At 37.4% G+C, this 7021-nt stretch overlaps 1 protein-coding gene across 2 annotated transcripts in view; it reads left to right on the top strand.

The window, feature by feature from the left end:
• Positions 1–7021, top strand: part of kcnh2b (potassium voltage-gated channel, subfamily H (eag-related), member 2b) — a 463037-nt gene that overhangs the window by 402297 nt on the left and 53719 nt on the right. The gene's annotated exons all lie outside the window — the stretch shown is intronic.

Here is a 7021-nt window from a genome sequence, read left to right as displayed (position 1 = left end):
GGTCTGAAATCTTGTGACCGTGTGATATTTCAGTTTTTCTTTCTTAATAAATCTGCAAAAACATCTACAATTCTGTTTTCTTCTGTCAAAATGGGGTGCTGTGTGTACATTAATGAGGAAAAAAAATGTACTTAAGGGTGTTTTCACATCTGGATTGTTTGGAGCTGTTGTTCCGGAACAAGTCTTTGGCTCGGTTTGATTGGACACGTGAAAGCAGTAATCGCGCTCCGTTCCAGAACAAAACAACCAGCTGAGACCACTTGGAAGAGGTGGTCTCAGATTAATCGCAATTGCTCTGCAGAGTGGTTTGTTTACAGTGTGAACATGACCACAGTGATAGAAATAGACAGTTACAGTTTTCTCTACCACTCTGAGCAGGGCCGGTTCCAGATAACCATATATGAGGTGGCAATCAAGAATGTGAAGGGGGTACATGCTGCTTTTCTATTTATTTATTTATTTATTTATTATTTAACCTTTATTTAACCAGGAAACAAGATCCCATTGAGATTAAGAACCTCTTTTCCAAGAGGGTTCTAGCCAAGAGGCAGCATGAAATGCAACACACAGTTACAACATACAATAATTTACAAGACAGGTCAAACTATGAAAAACAAGTGCAAGTCAGTTAGTCCATGGCACTTTGAGTTTATATTTAAAAGCATTCAAGGAGATCAATTCAGTCAGTTTCCAGTTTTTTAGCAACATATTCCATGTGCAAGGAGCAGAGTAGACAAATGCCCTTTTACCTAGCTCTGTATGGGTGAATGGCATAAAAAAGAACAAATGATCACTTGATTGCAGACAATAAGAATCAACATTTCTTCTTGTTATTAAACTACAGATACAGGCCTTGTAAATAAGGTGTACCAGTGTCCCAGCCTCCTAGTGGACAGGGCAGGCCATCCCACTCTGGAATACAACTGACAATGATGTGTCGTGGCTTTAGAATTAGTAATAAACATCAGAGAAGCAGGATAAACCATGTCAACCATTTGAAGACATTTGGACAATCCATTCATATAAAGTACATCTCCATAATCTAGTACCGATAAAAAAAAAAGTGGCAGTGACAAGGAGCTTTTTTACATCAAAAGGAAAACACAACTTATTTTGAAAGTAAAAGCCTAGTTTAAGCTTTAACTTCTTTACTAGGTTTTCCATGTGGGGTCTGAAAGTGAGGGAGTCATCAATCAAGACACCAAGATACTTATACACATGAACCACCTCTATGACATTCCCCTCAAAAGTAGACACTACTGGGATAGTTTCAGGCAACTTCTTAGAGTTTGAGAATAGCATCATCTTAGTCTTTTCAGTATTGAGGACAAGTTTCAACTGGAGTGCTGGACAGCATCAAAAGCTTTCTGCAAGTATTCTATGGCTTGAGTAAGAGTTGATCCACAGCAGTAAATAACTGTGTCATCAGCATAAAAATGCTTATCACCATTAGACACATTGTGCCCCAAGGAATTTATAAACATAATAAAAAGGAGGGGTCCTAATATAGAACCCTGTGGCGCCCCCTTGTGGACCATGACATATTCTGAACACAGTCCACCATATTTAATGCATTGAGTCCTGTCACTGCGGTAATTTGTGAACCAGGCAACTGCATGCCCTGACAATCCTAAACAGAGAAGTCTACTCTTTAAAACTGCATGATTGACAGTGACAGGATAATATGGGGGGTGTCCTGTACTGTGCGTTCCTCACAATGAATACATACAGATCATACGACCGCACAAAGTACTTTACTAATTCATTAGTCTCCCGCTGTTGTGCAACTCATTTTCTTTTTCCCTTCCTTCAGAAACTTTAATTTTAGGGGGCATTGCCATCAACTGGACCCGACTCTGAGTATGATACGCTGTGATGTCACAAGCATTACCATAAAGCAGAGAGGCTCTGTCGAAAAGGTGCTACTGCCAGATGTAAACAGACAGTAGGCTTCCACCTGTTTCCATGGCTGTGGTGTGGGGGGCATGGAGCAGTGTGAACACGAAGTAAAACAAGGTGATTTGCAACACTGTAACACATTGTAATACATTAATCCCTGAATCAGAACAAAATTCACTTTAACCGTTCAGACATTACTAAAGCATAAAGTGTGGTGCCAGTATGAGACGAAAGTTCATGTCAACCAAACTAAACCATAAAGAGTAAAATGTCCCCAGTAATAAAAGTGACTAAAAGAGCAATCAGCAGTGGGAAAGGAAAACTGTATCATGGACCATAACTGTGATAAATACCATATATTTATTTACTGGCATAAAGGCCAACCTTACAAAGTACAATGAGTGTAAGTATAGAGTTTTGTAATTGTTCTAACTCAAGTGCTCAGCAGAGTCCAAACGAACATGACACACAACACAAAATACATCTGAATTCATCCCTCTGAAGTATTGAGATTGAAAAGAAGACATTTCCACTTGTGTGAGAAAGTGTCAGAAGCATCTTGAATCCTTAAGCCATAGGTTGTGAGTTGTCTGTAGATGCAGAGAATGCCAGTGAGCTGTGACGATGTACAATCTTCAGTTTTGCAGTGACACCTTTAAACTTTGATGCAAATGCTCTCATGAGATGACAGAATATTTATTTTAAATGTAGAAAAACCTCTAAAAGGGTTGGATGGTTGCTGTTGGACTTGAACTTCTCTTACCTTACAAGTTTGTGTGCAAACCTTTCTGTACCTGTGCAGATGTATGTATTTGGCTCAGTCTTCTGCACCGATAGATGAGTTGACTGAAGATTGGTGATGGCTCAGTTACCACCTGCTCTAAAACTGCACCTGTCCTGAACTCCTCCCACCTGGATCATTATGTTTGTATTTGTGTGAATGTTTTCTAGTTAAACTTTGCCTGTAAAAAGGTATCATCAGTTCCTAAAGTCAACTGACTGTGATGTCATCCTTGTACCTTTCCTACAATTCTTTTAAATTTATCTGTGAAAATTTTCCAAAGAAAATTTATTCAAGATGAGATTGTGTTAGATTGTGTGCAAAGTACCAAACACATTGTTGTCCACTTTGCTTCTATCTATCTCTTCATCTTTCTTTTAATTTCCTTCTGCATATTACACACTCTCCACTCATTTTATTAATCTTTTTTAAAATCTGCACAGCCCAATCTAGTATAGACCATAGTCAAAGATTTTTATCGTTTACCTAATCTCTGTCACTGTCATTAAAAAAAAAAAAAAAATGGAATAATGCTTGCATCAGAAAGAGGATGCAGACTGTGCAGTCAGGAGACAAATTTGCAGCAGGTCAGACTGTTCTCATCATACCATTTTGTTAATTCTTAATTACATTCTTAAATTAAAATATTCATTCATTCATTCATTATCTGAACCCGCTTTATCCTCACTAGGGTCACGGGGGTCGCTTGGAGCCTATTCCAGCTACTTATGGGCGAAGACATATTAAAAAATAATTGGTTCTGCATTTGCTCATCCCTTATACCCATCAAGTATTGAGAAACAACTCAAACTTGCAAAATGTGTGCAAAAATTATTATTGTATTGAAAATAGTGATAATTTAAGTATCTGCAGTTACAGTTGTGGAGCGCATGCCAAATCCATTTTATCTCTATATTTTAGATATATACAGTATGATAACGTAACAGAACAAGCTGTACCGTCCGTTCCTGTAGAATGTTTCACAATGAAAGCCTTGTTAATAAATGGAGTTCTGTCCATTGACAAGCCGGAGATCCTTTACAATGAAAAGGTTAAACAAGTGGTTCCCAACCCTTTTTGTCTCCTGACCCCATTTTAACATCACAAATTTCTGGCAACCCCAGACATTCAAAACAGACACATTTTTATTGATAAAAATAATTTGTTTTTGATCATGTAATAGTTTGCTATACTATGTTGCAAATAAACATTAATTTTAGATGACATTTAGTCTATATAATGTATATTATTATGGACGGAGGCAGTAAAGCCAGGTGTAGATTACTACACAAAGTGAGAATTTTATTTTCCTTGGTCAGGATCTGTACAGTCATTCCATCTTGGATTTGCGAGGCTGACAATTAATACTGAACAAACATGAACTGAAACTATGAATTATGATATAGCTGCAGCGTCTGAAACCAGCCAAAATGAACATTTGAAAGATAAACAGTACCACAGTGCTTCAGTTTCAGCTTCACAGTTTGTCATGTCTTTCAGGGATTGTGATTGTCTCTCAATTCAACATATATTTTTTTTTATTAGTAAATTGGTTTTTTTTATCAATTACTAGAAACTTCAGGCGACCCCATTTGAATTCCAGGCGACCCCACGTGGGGTCCTGAACCTAAGGTAGAAAAGCACTGGGTTAGAGAATGTGTTTTTACACACAGGTGCAGGAAATCCTATGTGCCAAGTCTCATAAATATATATTTTCTCACATACACAAATTTAAGTGGCAATTAAATAAATGCTGTTTGTCTCACAGCATGATATAAACCAGGATCTAAACTTAAATATTATATTAACCTTTTATATGTTATTATGTTGAAAAGCAATATTGCAGTAAGTTAAATGAATATGACAGTCATTCTTGTTTGAGATGTGCATGCTATATTTCTGACATTTTTGGTCTGAATTAGATTTTAAGACTCGTCACAATCATTTTCCCTTGGCCTGTCGTCTGTGTGTCTGTCACTCTAAACCTTCCAGTGTCATTTAAAGTAGAAGTGACACTAATGGACACACTGATGTCAAGCTTGTATTTCTTTTTTAGTGTTCAATTAAACATGAATCCACTTTTGCATGCACATAGAGTGCACTGTACAAGCCAAAATTTAAAGTGGCCACTAAACGTCTGATTTTATTATATTTTAAACCATTTGGACTAAGTGGTTAAATGGCAAAATTCAGTGCACTGAACCTGACCCAGACCCATGTGTCAGATGCTGTCTAGGCAAATTCCATCGCATTCAGAGATGAATGTCAAGCTGCACCCAAGTTGATTTTAATCTTTGGGGGATGATGCTGCTGGTGCTCATGCTGGACTGGGAATTCCACTATGTGTGCTGACGACATAAGTAAACAACATTCTGCAGCTGAAATAACAAAAACGTATAATCTTGTTTGTGCGGGCGGTCAGCCCTGTTAACTGCCTCCACTCCTTTGCTGCAGGTCCTCTGTCCCCCAGTGCTGTCCTTAAACATGGCTCTGTCCAATCTACTCTTAAATGTGTCTTGACATCTGCACTTTTAACAGTCCTCATGGCCATATTTTTGTTGATGTTTCACACAGATGGATAAAAATAACCCGCAAGATACTCCAGGGGGGGGATACACAGCTGAGAGGGGCGCTTGACTGAACCAAAGGGGTGTGTGTGTTAATATGTGCACTCACAGACATATATTTGACTCTTTGTGTGAGTCCATACCTTGCCACTTAACACTAGCTTTCTATTTTTTTTTTACCTATATACGTGTGTGTGTGGTTGTGTGTGTGTGTGTGTGTGTGTGTGTATGTGTGTATTTATTTATTTTTATATTTATATATATCCCATCTACTTATACAAACACAGTTCCTATGCATGTAAATGCCGCGACTCTCTCCAAAATGTGAACATGCAGCAGAAAATAATAAAGCACAGAGTGTGGTGCCAGTATGAGCAGAAAGTTCACATTAACTTAACTAAAGCATATAAAGAGTAAAATGTCCCCAGTGATAAAAATGACTAAAAGAGCCACCAGCAGTGGGAAAAACTGTATCATTGGACCATAACTCTGATAAATACCATTTATTTATACACTGGCATAAAGGCCAACCATACAAAGAACAATAAATGTGAATATAAAGTTTTATAATTGTTCTAAGTGTTCAGCAGAGTCCAAACAAACATGACACACAACACAAAATACATCTGAATTCATATGGCATGGAGTTATACATGTACACAAGTTATAGTACATAAGACGTCATACTAACATTGGATGCCACTTAATTTACCTTGTGGTCGACTTACTCTTCTTAATTAAAAATATGGACAATTTGAAATGTCTTTTCCAACATGAAGGCTTGGAGAATTACTTCCCTTCATCGGGTTATTATCAGCATCACAGCACTCAACTTCTGAATATGTAATGTAATTTTGAGGGTGAGAAATGTATGAAATTTTTTGTTTTAATAACTGTGACTCGGATGACAGTGACATCGGATACAGCAGGTGCATTGTAACGCTGCTCACATATTTGATGAAGGTCAGACTGATAGAAACATTGTACTTGGATAAAGTTCTTTCTCACTGATTTCAGGTCTAGCCTTTCCCTTGAGGACCTGGTGCTCTGTCAAGTGTGCAAAGACTTTAAAGAATATGTTCAAAGACTGTTTTAACAATTCACCCTTGTGTGGAGCAGATACACCTCAGTATTCCTAAGTGCATCATACTGCAGTAACATGTCGGCAATATTAATTATGGGGCTCATTCTCAATTGCTTCCAAATGTTTCTGTTCATCAGCGTGGATACTGACATTGTTCAAATAGTTAGTTACCATTAGTGTAGATAGCCCTAACTTACTTACTTAGTCTTTGGAGTGCCTCAGACATCAGACGATATCTGTTGATCTAAAATGATTTGGACTAAACACAGCTGATGGGGAAACTCTAGTAGTTTTTCACAGCTGCTAACACCCCTTAGATATTTAGTTACAAAGACCTACTGATGTGCAGAGACCTTAAGAAACTCTTATGAACTACGTAAACACTGATTTAATACTAAATTCAAACAAATGTGGTCAACTCTATAAATATTTGACCTATCCACCAGTCAATTAATTGTAGCTTGACTAAATAATAATTAGGAACTAACAAAACCTCACAATAAATGTGACATATGTTTCTCTGCAGTGGAGTACAGAGTGCATCAAAACAGAACAAAAACAAATGTTGTCAGTTACTTTCTACTATAGAGCTGAAGGGTAGAGAACTAACTTTCCTCAAATTGAGGATTGCCAATTAGCAGATTATTTATATAATTGGCAGCACATATTGTATCTCTGTAAGTACTACAG

This window comes from Sphaeramia orbicularis, chromosome 20, assembly GCF_902148855.1.
Source record: "Sphaeramia orbicularis chromosome 20, fSphaOr1.1, whole genome shotgun sequence".
Lineage (NCBI taxonomy): Eukaryota > Metazoa > Chordata > Actinopteri > Kurtiformes > Apogonidae > Sphaeramia > Sphaeramia orbicularis.
The sequence above is the reverse complement of the archived record's forward strand: the minus strand, read 5'-3'. Positions and strand labels throughout refer to the sequence as shown.